General features: G+C 33.2%; 1 protein-coding gene and 1 long non-coding RNA gene across 3 annotated transcripts in view; one reads left to right on the top strand and one right to left on the bottom strand.

Moving 5' to 3' along the window:
- The window catches only part of LOC108698386 (teneurin-1), a 405,073-nt gene that overhangs the window by 52,078 nt on the left and 336,161 nt on the right, over window positions 1-16,834 (top strand). The gene's annotated exons all lie outside the window — the stretch shown is intronic.
- LOC108699523 lies at window positions 9,964-15,791 on the bottom strand. The gene is made up of 3 exons (XR_001932795.2): window positions 15,435-15,791; window positions 11,789-11,869; window positions 9,964-10,026 (listed from the first exon to the last, which is right to left on the bottom strand). It is a non-coding gene; the product is annotated as an uncharacterized LOC108699523 (long non-coding RNA).

The raw sequence follows: 16,834 nt of genomic DNA, 5'->3' as shown, positions 1-16,834 counted from the left end.
TTTATACTATAATGGATCTACTTCTGTACTATATGTATACTGATTGAAAATGGCAACATTTAATTTAGGGGCAGATTTATCAAGGGTCAAATTTAGAGTTTATGGGAGTTTATAAAAACTCCCATAAACTTTGAAATTAAAAAAAAAAAAGACGACAATTAAAAAATGAAAATTTATTTAAAAAATTCTAATTTTTTAAATTCAGGTGAATAGGATCGACCCACAAACTTGAATCAAATTCGAATCGAATTTGATTCAAGTTTTTTCACCCAGAAAAAAAAAATTCATTGTAGGAGGTCCCCCATAGGCTAAAACACAAATTTGGCAGGTTTTATATGATAAATAGTCAAATTTGAATTATTAATGGGACAGTACATGATAAATTTCGAAATTCGAGTTTTGGATTTTTTTTAAACGCAAATTTCTTGATAAATCCGCCCTTAAAATTGTTCTGCAGCGATACTGTGTTTTCTAACCTTTGTTATAGTTTTCAGGTTTGCATATGGAATTCAAGTGGTATAGCATTTAAAGTATAACAGTATAATCAGTAACATCAAAAAATGAAGCAGCTTGTTTATATTAACTATAGTAGTGTTTCTGAAGAAAACAGATCAGTTTTACCAGTACAGGGCAAGAATAAATTATATTTTAATTATTTTAAAACACATTAATTTGTTGGTGTTACTGTAAAATATGTGTCATTAAAATCCAGTACAATATGCTGGGCCTGATATTCTCCTTCTTGCTCATATACAAATATTGACACATATAATATTTGGTCCCACTATTGGAGCCAACCATACAATTCTGGAGCTTGAGTGTTTGAGTTATATGTATTTGCCAGATTTTATACAAACTGTTTTCAAATGTAATAGTTTACATAGTTTTATAAATATGTTTTTCTTGTGGGGGAGTGAGCCAATTTACTTAAATGTAACTTAATATTTTGTTGACATTGGTCTTTTTTACATAATTTATTTCTAGTTTGGAATTGAAAAACTTTTTCTTGATGCAATGGGCTGAGCAATGAATCAGAGTTCATCTGAAAAACAAAAATAAAAGTAGGAAAAAATGTATAACAACAATAAAAATCTTGCCTACATCTTCTGGCTGGGCATTACTGATGCATTTAAAATTTAAGAGGCAGAAAAGCAAATGGTGCAGCTACTACAAAGAAATAAAAGATAAATTGTGAATCATCACTGAATAATAATGTTTAAATAGTAGTTATGTAGATATACCTCATCTTTGCAACTACACCACCTCATACTTAAAGGTTTGGGACATTTGGTTTATTTGGATAAAGAATAATGCAAATAAGAAAGATGCACATTTTTGATAGAATATTGGTTTGTGGGCTTATTTTAAATGCAGCTAGTATATTTGCATATTAACTTTAGCTTTAAGGTTTTAGAATCCTGAAATACAAACACATGGAATGACTTTTCTTACCAATCAAGTAGGATTCAGCCAAAGCTGTATGAAAGCAATTTTATGACCTTGCATTTCCATTACATTTATTGGGCTTGACGGCATGAACCTATAGCACTAATGTGTAGCATTAACACTCAGCTTCTAAAGACTGCACTGCATTATCTGCCCCAAAGGTTAATCCAATGCTATGACTTATATGATATACAGTATAAACATATTTAACAGTGAGACCAAATCTTGCTAATCATTTTGTGTTGTCTTTAGAAAAGTGGAATATTTTTGTATATTTATATCCCTTTTTTTACAGTTTTTAAATGACTTTTAGAAAAGTGGAATATTTTTGTATATTTATATCCCTTTTTTACAGTTTTTAAATGTCTTTTAGAATAGTAAAGTCTTGTAGAGTCTAAAGGAGCTGTTTTTTTCTTTATTTTAATTTTAGAAGAATTTAAGCCATCTGTTGCCTTGAAACAGAGAGATTTAGCAATCAGGAATAGCACTAAGTCAGAATTTATCTTGGGAGGTTATTAATTAACAAACTTGGACATGGTTCAGAATCCTTCTGCCTCAAGTCAAGTCATCTCTAACAAGAGCACTGGACAATTAAAATCTAAAGCCTGCTGTTAGGTTATATATATCTCACGTTGGATGTTTGTATGTGTGTCAGTAGGTTTTTATGATATTTTCTTCCCTTTGCTTCCCTACCATGCTATAGAACATGAAATAAATTCTGAATAGAATAATGATTTTAAAAAAAGAAATATAAACATTAATAACAGAATGATGTACTCAAATTCCTCAAGAGATCAATAAGTAGGACATTTATGAAATGTGAACAGTGGCTAAAATATATTTCAGGACATTTTTTTAATATTCATTTGCTTAATGTCCCAGTTCCATATTTTGCTTATCTTTAAGGAAGAGATTGCCAAATCCAGCCCAACAAATTACACAGTAGTCAAAGTAAAATTACTATATTTGAATAGATCATTTATTTTCGGGCATTTTTAATCACATTAAAGCCACAATTTATGTAGAGGTGTATCACGGCATAGCAAAAAACGCTAGAAACATTAATTTCTATATAAAGAGTTGTGACACTATGGGGCAGATTTGTAACACTCAAATACATAGGCAAAAATTCTGAAATCAAAAGAGATTGTTAAAAAAACTTTAAACTCAAATAAATATCAACATCTTAAAGCTTATGTAGAAGTCAACGGTAGTAGCATTTTCAAGCTATTTTTCAGTTTTTGATTTATTCAAAATGTGGTGACAAAAAAATTAAAGGTATAAAGTGTTGTTTTGTTTTTTTTGACCTTCAAGGTTTTCAGCTATCATTTCCAAGCCACGTGGCATTGTTTGCTATGGGTTACTGGACCTGGCTGAACTTTGTACCTTTTATTACATATAGGGGGAAATGTCATATTTTATATAAGAAATGTTTACATTCTATAGTTCTATAAAGAGCCATGAATGCCATTTGACCCCTCCTAAAAGAGGTATAAAGTGTTGTTTTGTTTTTTTGACCTTCAAGGTTTTCAGCTATAATTTCCAAGCCACGTGGCATTGTTTGCTATGGGTTACTGGATCTGGCCGAATTTTGTACCTTTTATTACATATAGGGGGAAATGTCATTTTATATAAGAAATGTTTACATTCTATAGTTCTATAAAGAGCCATGAATGCCATTTGACCCCTCCTAAAAGAACTAATACCGATTTTATACAACAATGCTTACTGACATCTGATGTGTAAACCTGTGCCATTTGGCCCTATTCAATTTAAATGGCGGCCTCCAGAAATCAGTTAATCTGTCTTTATGAACCTACACAATCCTTACAGATAGGACCTTGACTATAGTCAAACTTAGATCCCCATCAATGTTAATTAGTATTCCACTGTACTACCCAATACATTATTATCCTGTTCATATATATTGCATATTTATTAAATCCATGACCTTTAATGTTTACTCCATTTCTAATCTCTCTAATTATGAATTTCCATTATCTTTGGAGACCTTATACACAAACCAGCGTGAAGCATTATTTACACTTATGTAGAGAGGTGACAATGTTTTTGATTCACTGCAGGAGATGGTTATATTCTATAGATACCCTTTAGCCAGTCCAACCTAAGCAAGATGGGTAATCATTGCAAAAGTGGAGTTAGAACACATGATCAGGTTCATATGTCAAACTTATTATAATGCAACTGTAATTCCTGAGTAGCATATGTAAGTCAATGATAGATTCCAAGCAAAATGTGCTAGGCACAGAGCAAACCGTAACAAAAACACCCAAGAAACATTCAAAAGGTAACTTATTCTTAGAAATACTATATCTTCTTTCAAAGGGTGCAGACTTCATGATCCCATTATTTTTAGATGGCTCACTCCACTCCCCTGGAACAGATCGTATCACAGTTTGCCTTTGATGTGAATGCTAAGGCTTGTGTTGTCGTGTGATGATGTATGATGTCATATAATGTGCTCCATTTGTACATCCACACCCTCTTCTGGCCTGCATAAAACCCAATAGTTTCCTAATCCCTTATTTTACTTTGGATTTACTTTTTCTTATGTGGTGATGTTAATAATCAAAGTTGTACATTATACAGAGACTATTACTGATGCAGCTAGTAATGAATGATGAATATGTAGATCATTACTATGCTATTTTTATAAATTCAGTGCTTTATTTGAAACACCAAAATATAATGATTATTAACTGTATTTAATAAAAAAAATTGTGGGTCCGGATATTATGAGACCTTGTCAAAAAATGCCTTGAGGAAAAACAAAGGCCACAAGATCAACAACAGTAAAATATTGCCATTGGCATAAGAAGGAGCTTGAAATATTGACATTCATTGCCTGAAGCCACACAGTATACAATTAAGAAGCTGCACCCTCAAATAACTGAAAATCAGCAGAGCTGTAGCTGCAGTTTAGATTTTGCTATTAGTACAAATCAAATATGATGAAAATGCAGTTTCTTATTTCTAATCATGATGAGATTGAGATTTGAGGTTGAGATTTTCAGTTTCAAAACAAATGTTTTCACTAATGAGCATATTCAGTTTCTGCTTTTAAAAGCATATTTTTCCTACAAATGATAAAAATGTAATTTTGACTTTAAACTGTGATTCACTTTGGTTGCCAAACATTCATCAGTCTCTAAGTTAATACGTACAACTGCTACATCTGTCCTCAGCCCAATGCTCCTCTTAAAATACAGGTAACATACAAGGTACAGATATGGGACCTTTTATCAAGCATGCTCAGGACCTGGGGTTTTCTGGATAAGGGACAAACTACACGGTACAGATTTATTATTACAGAGAAAAGGGAAATCAATTGTAAAAATTGTAAATATTTGATTAAAATGGAGTCTATGGGAGATGACCTTCCTGTAATACTGAACTTTCTGGATAATTGGTTTACAAATAATGGATTCCATACCTGTTAAAATGTAAAATTTACAAAAACCCAATGTTTGCTTAACTGCTATAACATATTTTACAGATAAATAGGCAAATCGGGGAAAAAATTAAGAAGTGTTTGTTTACATAGGGCCTCATGGGAAATGGTATACCTGTTTTGGAGATCTCTTGATAATGAGTTTCTGGACACTATTTACATTATTTCACAAATTATACACATTTGAGGGTAAGGTAGTGCTACAGGGAGAAAGACTGATAGCCTTCAGTCTTGTGCTCATGTAATATAATTTGTCAAAACGCAGACAAGTCTTTGTAGGTGAATTATAACTGACTCCCTTCTTCTAATTAGAAAAAGGTCAAACACATGTTTAAATTGATATCTTTATTATAGGAAGATTAACTAGCTTTCTGCCGAATTTTGCAGTCATAATGGAGGGCACTAATTATATAGCATGTAAGAACATATGTCAAAAGTGTAATGCCTGCAAGCATATGTACATCCCCATGATAAGATTTAACACTGCAGTTACTGAAGTGGATTGCAACCTTGGCCATGCACAAAAATGCAATCATAATGTTAGAGTGTGATAAAGCAAATTCTTCCAAGACATCTACAGTTTGGGTCAAAATGACTTCAACAGGATCTTTCCTGAGCCCAAACCAGTAATTCAACAGTCCCTAGATTACCATTGTGCTATTATTGATCATGTTTATTACTGACGTTTACAGCCCTCTTTTGATATTCTGTTGGATTATTATAGCCAAGTGTCCAAATTGAACCAAAATATGAAATCAAATTTCAAAACACAAACAAAACATACTTAGATGATGACAAATTGTCCTTGAATAGCAAAAATTTCACACATTTACTGTTGCTAAGAATGCATCCAACCATTTTTTAAACCTATATAATGTATCCACCAAACCTTAGAGCAGTGATCCCCAACCAGTAGCTCGTAAGCAACATTTTGCGCTCCAACCCCTTGAATGTTGCTCCCAGTGGCCTCAACGCAGGTGCTTATTTTTTAATTCCAGGCTTAGAGGCAAGTTTTGGTTGCATAAAAAACAGGTGTACTGCCAAACAGAGCCTTAATGTAGGTTGACAATCCATATAAGGACTACTAAATGGCCAATCACAGCACTTATTTGGCACCCCAAGAACATTTTTCATGCTCGTGTTGCCTTTTACTTCTGAATGATGCTCACGGGTTCAAAAGGTTGGGGATCCTTGCCTTAGAGAATTCATTCCATAAAATTCTTCTATTATTGAACAGAAACATATGCATATCTCCAGCTTGTTTTAGTATCTTCATAGAATTTGCTGGAATACTGTTTATAGTTTTCTGAAGTAATCGTGTCATCCCTTGAAGGCAATTTTTAAACTTAAACCAAGCCACAGCATTCATTTTTTTCATAACCTAAACATTTTTTTTCATACATGCATTATTTTGTCTTTTGGAATGGTCTATAGTTTTATAATGAATGTTGGGACATACAGTTTTGATAGAAGCATTACAAAAAACCTTTACATCCCAACTGTATCTATTCAAGGATGACCCCAAATAAAGCATCGCAAAATAGGCACAGCTTTCAAAAAATTGTATAGGGTTTCGGGCGGATCTAGTTCATGGCATACTGTCTTACAGGGTGTAGTTGACATGTCTTGTTTTTATTTTAAATGTTAAGGGGGTGTGCAGACTAGCATTAGCATAAACCACAAAAATAATCACTAGCATACCACAAAAATAATTACTAACTTGTAACATCAAACTTCTCAGGTATCTTTGGATTGATAAATAAGACCCTTTGTACCTTACATAGTAAGATTGAGTTAAAAAATACAAAACAGAAAAAACCAACAAGTCCAAGCTATATCCAGAAAAAAAATAACTGCAAACTGTGTAGGATGTCCTCTAGTGTACTTGTAAAGAATAGTCATGTCCCCATGAAAACAACCCCAATATAATATAACCTTAAACATAGATTTTTCATGAAAAATAAAACATTAATTGCTATTTAGATGTAATCATAATTCATATGTAATCAAAAAGTTGATTTGAAATCCATCTTTTGAAACTTATTTTTTCCACCAATATGATGACATTATCAAACAAGGTATTACTGCAATCAGTAGGTACAAATTGTCTTGAAAATGTCATTTTCAGAACCTGCCTGTGCATTTCATACATAGGGGCAGATTTCTCAAGGGTCGGAGTGAATTCGAGGGAATTTTCGAAGTAATTTTTTGGATATTTCGACCAAATCAAAGTAATATCTCTTTAAAAAAACTTTGACTTCAATACTTCAAACCTGCCGAAGTGCTATATTAGCCCATGGGTAACTTCTACAACCATTTTCTAAGTCTTTACACATCGAAGTAAAATCGTTCGATCGTACGCTAAAATCGTTCAAGCCAACGATTTTACATTGATCGTTCGATACCCAAATTCTGTGAAAAATACTTCGATATTCGAATTCGAAGTATTTTAATTCGATGGTCGAATTTCGAAGTATTTTACACTTCGAAATTCGACCCTTGATAAATCTGCCCCATAATGAAAATACACTATGGAGTTAGCATTTAATACAGTTCATACTGGAAAGAAGTTGGCTTATACAGATGAAGACCTGCAAATTCATTTCTAAGCATTTAATATACCTCATACAACTCCTTTTCACCTTTGCATAAACCAGCATGACCTTCAGAAGAAGGAGACCTTGCATTTCAATTATCTTTGCTAGTCATTATGAAACCTTTAATAAAACAATTTTTCTTCATTAGTGCTTTAAACTCTTAAATAGCTTGGCACATGACATTCCAAGAGTAGCCAAGAGTAAATTATTTTCAAATTGCTTTGTAAAGGAAAGTTTAGGGTGAGGGATTTTTAAAACAAGCTTTTATCATGCCGATTACAAAGAGTTATATTTGAAATTCATTTCTTTTTTCACTGAGATCAAAGTTTTGGTATACACTGATTAGCAGTTTCAATCAAATGTGCACATCAGTCTGGAAAGATTTAAACCATTTTGATTTTAGATGTCATCTGTGATCTAAATATTTTAAGGGATAAGCGAGATCAGAGACGGCAGATAGTGTCTGACAGCTGCATTGAAGTTTTACTTTTGTATCAGACCATTTGATGTTATTTCTTCCTAAACTGAACCGTATCAGCATTAAGCAAAAGTTTATTTTGCATATTAACAATCTAGGTGTCACTTATAAATCTAGCACAAGTTTCATTGCATTCATAATTTCACTGGGGTATTCTATTTTGTTGGGCATACATGTTCCACTGACTGAGAAGTTCACCAAACAAGCAGAACTTTCCCTTATTTAACAAACAATGTGGTGGATAAAATCAAGATAAGCAGGTTTTTGTGCTATTGGGCCAAAAATAAATCAGAATTGGGGCCTACAAAGGCTAATCTAATTTTTAAACCTACCCCATTGAACATTTATTGGACAGGGTTCCATATATAAGCCAAAGCCATTGTCTGGAAACAGACTTTATTTGCTCATGGTTTATGATTTCACAAAAGTACAAAACCCAAAGGAGTCACGTACATCTTCGGATTTTTCAGGTCCTCTTCGGCAATTAGGGTCCTCTTTGGCAATTTCCAGTGCATGCACAGTTGGTACAAACCGGAAGACTGCTCCAAATGCGCATGGGCTAATATGGCACTCGATTACAGATGAAGACCGGCGCATGCACAGTTGGTACAGACCGGAAGACTGCTCCAACGGCGCATGCGCTAATACGGCACTGTATTACAGATGAAGACCGGCGATCCGGAAGATGGCCCCCACAAACCCCGGTGCACTTACTCTGTACTGATAGGCGAGAAATATTTTAGGGACATTTTTAGGGCTATTGAAGTATGCAGAGGGGGGGAGCAGGGAGGGGGGACTATCTAGCTTAGTAGGGAGGGGCTTGTGACATGTCTCAAATTGTAAACTTAAACCTATGTATATGTTAAGTATGTTTTGTGATGTTATCCGTACATTATAAAAAAACTATTTTCAATTTAGTGGTTTATTAATACTATGTATTGTACATTTTTTACAACACTACCTCCTAAAGTTTCTTTTCAGCACTACCCAAGGTAAGGATTTTCAACTGTAAAAATTGTTACATGATGTTTTATTACAAAAATTACAGGGATCTTAATCGAATACCAAAATATATATAAAAAAACAAAGAAAAATGCAACCAAGCAGCAATCCACTTGTACAGTTAATAAAAGCCTCTCGTCCGTCTTCTCTTTTGTTTTTTATTATTCTGTTAACATTAAAAGCTGCTTACTACAGCTATTGTAAGAAACAGACGAAAGATTAGATTTATAGGGAATGATTTTATAACAGATTGCCGTTTCATATGATTTTACTTCTTGCTTTTTTTGTAAACAGCAGTACATAAGCTAATGCTTAAGTTGTCCCTAATGAAAATTATGTGTGTGCATAAAAATATATGAAGATAAAATGGCAGATTTACCAAAAGTCATGTTGTTTTTTCCCCAAAGAAAATGGTTTTTTTGAGGGTATACTTTGGGTAAAAAAAAATTGGGGGTGTTGTAAAAACACAATTTTTCGAGATTCATTATACTCCAAAGCTGGAAATAGCTTTGATGTTTGAGGTTTTTTTGGTGGTTTTCACTAGAAAACTCGATTCATTAGAGTTTTTTCCCACTGAAAGTTTTTGGTTGTTCACCCTGAATTCACTGATTCAAGTTATTTCCATTAAATTTTTTCTTAAAGTAAAAAAGTTGTGAGGTCATTCGAGCAATAAAAAAACATCTCACAGACCTCAAACTCGACCTTTTATAGCATGGGTGATTTTTTATTTCTGAAGCTCTAAAGTCAAATTTTGATAAATCAGCCCTTAATAATGACAAATTCAGTATTCCAGTAATTACTTCTAGGACAACACCACAATCATACACTTGTGAGGTTATATCTTAAAAGAACCAAGTGAATAATTCTAATATACATGTAAAATGTCTAAAATGTAAAAAAGTGTAAAAGTTATTATGTACAGAATTTTAACAAGAATATTTCTTGCTCTTTCCTTTAGTTTTATAGAGGTGGTCAGTAGAAAATCCAGCTGATGAGCACAAACATAGCACATTTTTATTACCATTAGAGCACTATAGGGAGATAGAGATAGGGCTTTAGACAGATAATAGACAACAACAAGAACGTAAGGTGTCCTATGTCACCTATACTCAGGTTAGACATATGTCTGACTCACAAAACTTTCAGTATAATAAAAAATAGATGGAAATTTATTTATACTTCTATGGTGCATGGGAGGGCAATCCAATGAATTTTTGTAATCTTTTTTTCCTGACTCATTAAAGTGTCTGTATCGTTTCAGCTATTGTCAAGTTTAGATACCGTAATTAGTATTCTCTTTCAACTCCAAACACTGCTTAAAATGTTGTAGTAATTTTCTTTTGCATTATATGGCTTTGTGTGCTTTCCTTGATTTAAGATGCAACGCTAGTGATGGGTGAATTTGTCCCGTTTCGCCCAAAAATTTGTGAATTTCCCGCAATATTCGCGAAACATTGAGAAATTATCGAAAAATCATGAAATCGGAAAGTTAACGAACGTGAAATTCTAACGTTTTAAAAAATCTTGAAATTCGGACTTTCACTAAAAAAAATTATGAAATTTGAAGGATTTCACTCAAAAATCATGAAATTTGAAGGATTTCACTCAAACATCGTGAAATTTGAAGGTTTTCACAAAGAATCGTGAAATTTGAAGGATTTCACTCAAAAATCTTGAAATTTGAAGGTTTCACAGAAAATTCGGGAAAATCTGATATTTTCATGAAACGCAGGAATTCACCGTGAAGTAGTTCCAGGCGAATTTATTCGCCCATCACTATGCAACACATAAAAATTAGATAAGATGTCCACAAATTTTAAAGTGCCACCAATGGTGTGTATGGGCCCAGAAATTCCCCAAAATCACATTTTCAAATCAAAACATTCATGAGTTGGGGACAGAAATTATATGGATTTCTTTATATACCAGGCATGTTAAAATAAACCGATATTCCATATAGTTATAGGGGTTGTTCACCTTTGAATCAACTTTTAGCATGATGTAGAGAGTGATATTCTGAGACAATTTGCAATTTGTTTTAATTTAGTATTATTTGTAGTTTTTGAGTTTGAGTTACAAATATCCCTAGCAGCCATGTATTGATTCGAATAAGAGACTGGAATATGACTAGGAGAGGACCTGAATAGAAAGATGAGTAATTCTGATTAGCAATAATACATTTGTAGCCTTACGGAACATTTGTTTTCTAGATGGGGTCAGTGACCATCATTTGAGTCAGAAGAAGAAGGCAGTAGAAAAGTTGCTTAGAATTAGCCATTTTATAACATACTAAAAGATAAATTAGAGGTGAACCACCCCTTTAAAATATCCAACACACCAGGCAGTTACAAAATGAAAATAATCAAAACCTTATACAAAGACTAATGATGGGCGAATCTGTGCAGTTTCGCTTCACTGAAAAATTTGTGAATTTACAGCAAAATGTGCGAAACACATTGTAGTCAATGGCATCAAAATAATCTTGATGTGCGTCAATTTTGACGCAATCGTCAATTTTTATACGCGCGACTATTTGGTCCAAACGCAATTAAAATCAATGGGCGTCAAATAATTTGGAAATTTTTTTGATGCAGGGGACTTTTCGCTGACGAATTGTCACTGCAGTTTCGCGAATTGTGGAAATTCACCACAAATTTGTGTCTGGCAAATGTATTCGTCCATCACTAATGAAGACATCATCCTAAAAATTAAAACAGAATGGCATATAATTCTTAAGTCAACAAATAATCTAGACCGTTGGATAGTTTAATTATCAGTTCTAAGCCCCCTTACCTTTTTTAAGGACTAAGTTCTTGCATTTGCATCTTATCCTTCTGACTTTATCTTTTCCAAAGGCTTAAGACTGGGCAGCTTCTGTCAAAAACCAGAGAAAGGTCTCAGAAACACTAGACATATGTGCCACTGTCCGCAGGGTATCACAGAAATGCAATAGGCCAAGAACACATACATAGGTCTTTTTCCTGTGTGCCTGGACTTTCTTTTGATAGCATCTGTCCAATTAAAAGCAATACGGATTATACAGCTTATTACTGATATTGTGGTTTGCCAACAGGGAGTTTTAAAAAAAAAACTTTTCAGTGAACTATGAAGATCATTGTTCTTTTCTTTCACTGCAGACATTAATATGAAGTATCTCATAGCTTTTTGTTTTGTCCTGTTTAATCAACCTCCCTTCATTTACAGGTGCATCGTTCTTGTTTTCTGGCAAGCCTTGTATATTTTCACTGCTCACAGCCCGTTAGGATAACATTCATTTTCACCATTTAAATACTGAATGGGGTCACCAGAGCATGCTGATATTTACAATAAGTAATGCAGCATAAGCGCACCTGAACATACTGCAGGTTGGCCTTGACATGACTAGCAATACAGCCTCCCCACATAGGTTATTACTCACAGCTGTTACAGCCAATGTAATAAGATTTTTTTGTTTATTTGTTAATTTGTTTATTTGTTCCCACCTGTAGAGTAATTGAAGCAAAGTCAGCAGTGGAAATGCAAATAACTAATTTCTTACTGTTTTTTATGCTTTGCCATATTCCTTCAAACTAAAGTGGGTTTAATTTAATCTCTAATTATTTCAGCTTCAACTAAAAAAATGCATATTTTAAATTCCTTCTTTTAAAAACAACTCTGCCCACCAGCCATATAAAATGTGGCTCCTAAAAAGAAATTCTTCAAGTTCATTTCTTTCTAAAGTCAAAGTGTCATCTATTTTTTTTTATAGAACTTGAAACTAAACTAGAGAAGTGTTTAATTAAAAAAATATGTAACACATAAAAAGTCAATTGTTTGCTTCACTTTGACAGTTCATTTACATAACTGTATATATACACACAGTATCTCTCAAAATAAATCCCAAATTACTTAGAGATTAGAGATGGGCGTATTTGTCCCGTTCAGCTTCAGCTTCGAAAACTGGCGAAAAATTTGCGACCTTTGACAAAAAAAAATTCGGATTAACTTCGGTTGATCTTTTTGAATTAGAATTTTGAATTTTTTTCAGTTTGAAATTTAGTCCCTTGATAAATATGCCCCTTAGTCTACTAGAAAACCATGTAAACATTAAATAAAGCCAATAGGCTGGTTTTGCTTCCAATAAGGATTAATTATATCTTAGTTTGGATCATGTACAAGGTACTGTTTTATTATTACAGAGAAAAAATAAATCATTTTTACAAATTTGTATTAAATGGATAAAATGGAGTCTATGGGAGATGGGCATTCCATAAATTCTGAGCATTCTGAATAACAGGTTTCTGGATAACGGATTCCCATACCTGTACTTGGAATATAATAAACAGATAATAGAAGAGAGATAATTTTAGTACTTGGAATATATGTACAGGTATGGGATCCGTTATCCAGAAAGTTCCGAATTACGGAAAGGTTGTCTCCCATATACTCCATTATAATCAAATAATGCAAATTTTTAAAGTTGATTCCCTTTTTCTGTGTAATAATAAAACAGTACTTGATCCCAGCTAAGATATAATTAATTCTTATTGGAAGCAACACCAGCCTATTGGGTTTATTTAATGTTTACATGATTTTCTAGTAGACTTGAGGTATGAAGATATATATGTATATAATATACACACAAATAACAGTGCATGCATTAAAGGAAATGGGTCACAAGGTAAAACATTATGGGAGCAAATACTAAAAAATAGGATGTAAAATAGAAGGAGTGGTTATTTATTAATTGAAATTCTCAGGAATGAGATCTGGCTCCTCATGTTCTGATTTTCCTTACTTTTGCTTGGGATCAAGCCACATAATCCTCACTGGAATTTTAACAGGACATTTGAAGCACATATACCTTGTATGCAAAACAGTGCGAACTGTGAGAAGGACTCTCACTCTAAGGGGCATATTTATCAAGGGTCAAATTTCGAATTGAAAAAAAATTGAAATTCAAATTCAATAAGACCAACCGAAATTAAGTCAAAGTTTTTTTTGTCGAATAGGTCTGTTTTTGTTTGAATAGGTCCGTATTCGGCCTAATTCGAAACGCACAAATCGAAAGAAATAGTGCATTTGATCAAATTAGATTCGAAGTTTTTCCCCCAAAAAACCTTCCGATTTTTCAAAGTCCACCAATTGACTCTATATAGGTTGTAGGTGGTCCTCCATAAGCTAAAACAGCAATTCAGCAGGTTTTAGATGGCGAATGGTAGATTTTTTTCGAATTTCTAAAGAGACAGTACATGATAAATTTTGATATTCTTCTATAATTTTTACATTTTTTTCAAATTCTAATTGAATTTGAACTATTCCCTAGTCGAAGTATACAAAAAATAGCTTGAAATTCAATTTTTTTTCATTCGAAAATTCACCTTCGACCTTTGATAAATCTGCCCCATAATGTTTGCATTTTTATGGCATATGGTAGAGGCTGAAAATCACCCACTAGGTTATAGAGCATAGTAAGGGTAGCAGGAAATCAGAGCACAACTAAAGAGAGATTTACCCTTATTAAGTTTATTGAAGGTGGGGAGGCACATTTATCAAGGGTGAATTTCGATTTCATGTGAGTTTTTTCAAAACTCCCATAAACTCAAAATTCGACCAATCGAAATTTATTATAAAAATCGAATTTTTTAAACTTGGATGAATATGATCGACCCAAAAACTCGAAACAACACAATTAAATTAATAATTAAAGGGCTGTTAAATCCCTTTATTTTTCAAAAAAAAAAAAAAAACATTAACAGATGAAAGGAACATACTATAAATATGGAAGTAAAAATAACATGTCCTACACTAGTGGGAATTAGTATGGAAAAAGGTCATTATAAATGCTAAATAAAAATTAATACTGAAAAAAAACTTGCAAACTAATTAAAATTTGTTAACAAGAATTTTAAAAGTATTAAACGTTTTTTTTTGCAGTTAAAATCTGTCACATAAATAACTGATTATATACTGTATATGTATATTTATATACACAGGCATGGGATCAGTCAACTTGAACCCTGTTATCCCGAAAGCTAAAATCTAAATCAAATAATTCATATATTTAAATACTATTTCCCTTTTCTCTGTAATAAAGAAATAGTACTTTGTACACAATTCCACTTAATCAATCCATATTGATGGCAAAATAATGCTATTGGGTTTACTTAATGTTAAAAGATTTTTAAGCAGACTTAAGGTATAGTTATTAAATTATAGGGAAGACCCGTTATCCAGAAAACCCCATGTCCCAAGAATAACATGTCCCATATATACACACACACACACACACACGTGTATAAATAACGGGCACAGTTTAAGATTTTAAGAGGTCAATGCAACTTGGCTGCCTTTTATTATGAACAAAATAAACAGATTCAGCACACTTTCTACAACAACAGGAATCAGAAAGTCAACACACAAATTAGCGTGCAAAAAATTTGCATTATCCAACACTTACAGTATGTCAAGCATCAAGTCTCAGAGAGCCTCTGTCAGTGCTCTCAGGATACAGTTTGTTAGGAGGGATTTTTCACTTCTCTTTCTCTAATCAAACTTTGTGCTGTTCCCGATCTCCAGCTCACAGTGGAACAACACAGTCTCTTTCCAATTACCAGTCCCCCACACACACACACACAAATACTGGGAGAGGCTGTTTAATTAGCCCACCTGAGCCTTAAGAATACGTGGCCTGGCTTCATGGCCCGGAACCATTCTTTCAGAACCTAGGACAGATATAAAGTGCCTCCAGGACTTTCCCAGGTATTCTGTCAGTCATCCTAGTCGTATACACAAACACACAATGGTGGATGATAGGAGTGTACTCTCACAAAAAAACATTTGCACGCAAAGACCGGTGTTTACGTTTCTAATAAGAGCTGCATTAAGAAAAGCTCTGACTGGCTCTATGATCTGCTCAGTTGACAAGGACACCAAACAAGTAGATTTTATTTATTATTTACAATTATATAACACAGGGAGGTTGAGCAGACACAGAGAGGACTATTTCCATATCGCGAAATGGTTCTTGCCCAATATGATTTTCTAGCCAAACAAAATTAGTTATTAGACAGTTGTGGTTTTGACTGTACACAGGTCGATACACTACCATTGCATTGAAGAGTGACCTAATCAGCAAACAATAGTGACCCTTATATGGTCATCTTAATATCGATAGATATATGATCAGTTATGAGTTATTGTAATTTGCATTTTTGATAATACTGTATTCAAACCCCATAAGGGCAGATATAGAGCTATTTAGAGCTAGAAAAAAAAAAACACGTTTAATGCCTTTGGCCATGATCATATGAAATTAAATACAGAAAGTCAAGTGTAAAAAAACCAATTAGTACTGCCATTGGACAGCCTTTCTGCATCATTTGTGTAGCTGGCCCTGGATGACTTGAGAAGAAAAGTATTATTTCAAAGATTGCTAATCTTACTGTATCACTTAATAAAGCAAGAATATTTTGCTGTAAAATGTGGTAAAATGGTCATAAACATATAAAGGTGTAGAAAGTCTTCTGTGGAAGCTATGGTTGTCCTTTAATTCATACATATCGCTCGTTTCTAGAGTCAGTAATCCTTGCAACCGTGTAAATGATTAAATGTAAATCCACGTAGCTGCTTGATAAAAAACTAAAGCAGCAAATACATTTAAAAACCTAATAACACCCAATTGAAATATTACTGTCAGCACAAAGCAAACCTTAAGCTAAATTTCCTGTTTAAAGTAAGATGAAAAGGAAAAAAAATACCCCCTAGCATAAAATACAACAATATTCTTATATTTGAAATTGGGAAATATCCTGACGTCAATGGCATTAATAAGTACTATTTATAAAATCTGAGCGCCAT

The sequence above is a fragment of the Xenopus laevis genome, chromosome 8L, assembly GCF_017654675.1.
Source record: "Xenopus laevis strain J_2021 chromosome 8L, Xenopus_laevis_v10.1, whole genome shotgun sequence".
Lineage (NCBI taxonomy): Eukaryota > Metazoa > Chordata > Amphibia > Anura > Pipidae > Xenopus > Xenopus laevis.
This window is presented reverse-complemented; position numbering and strand designations above follow the sequence as displayed.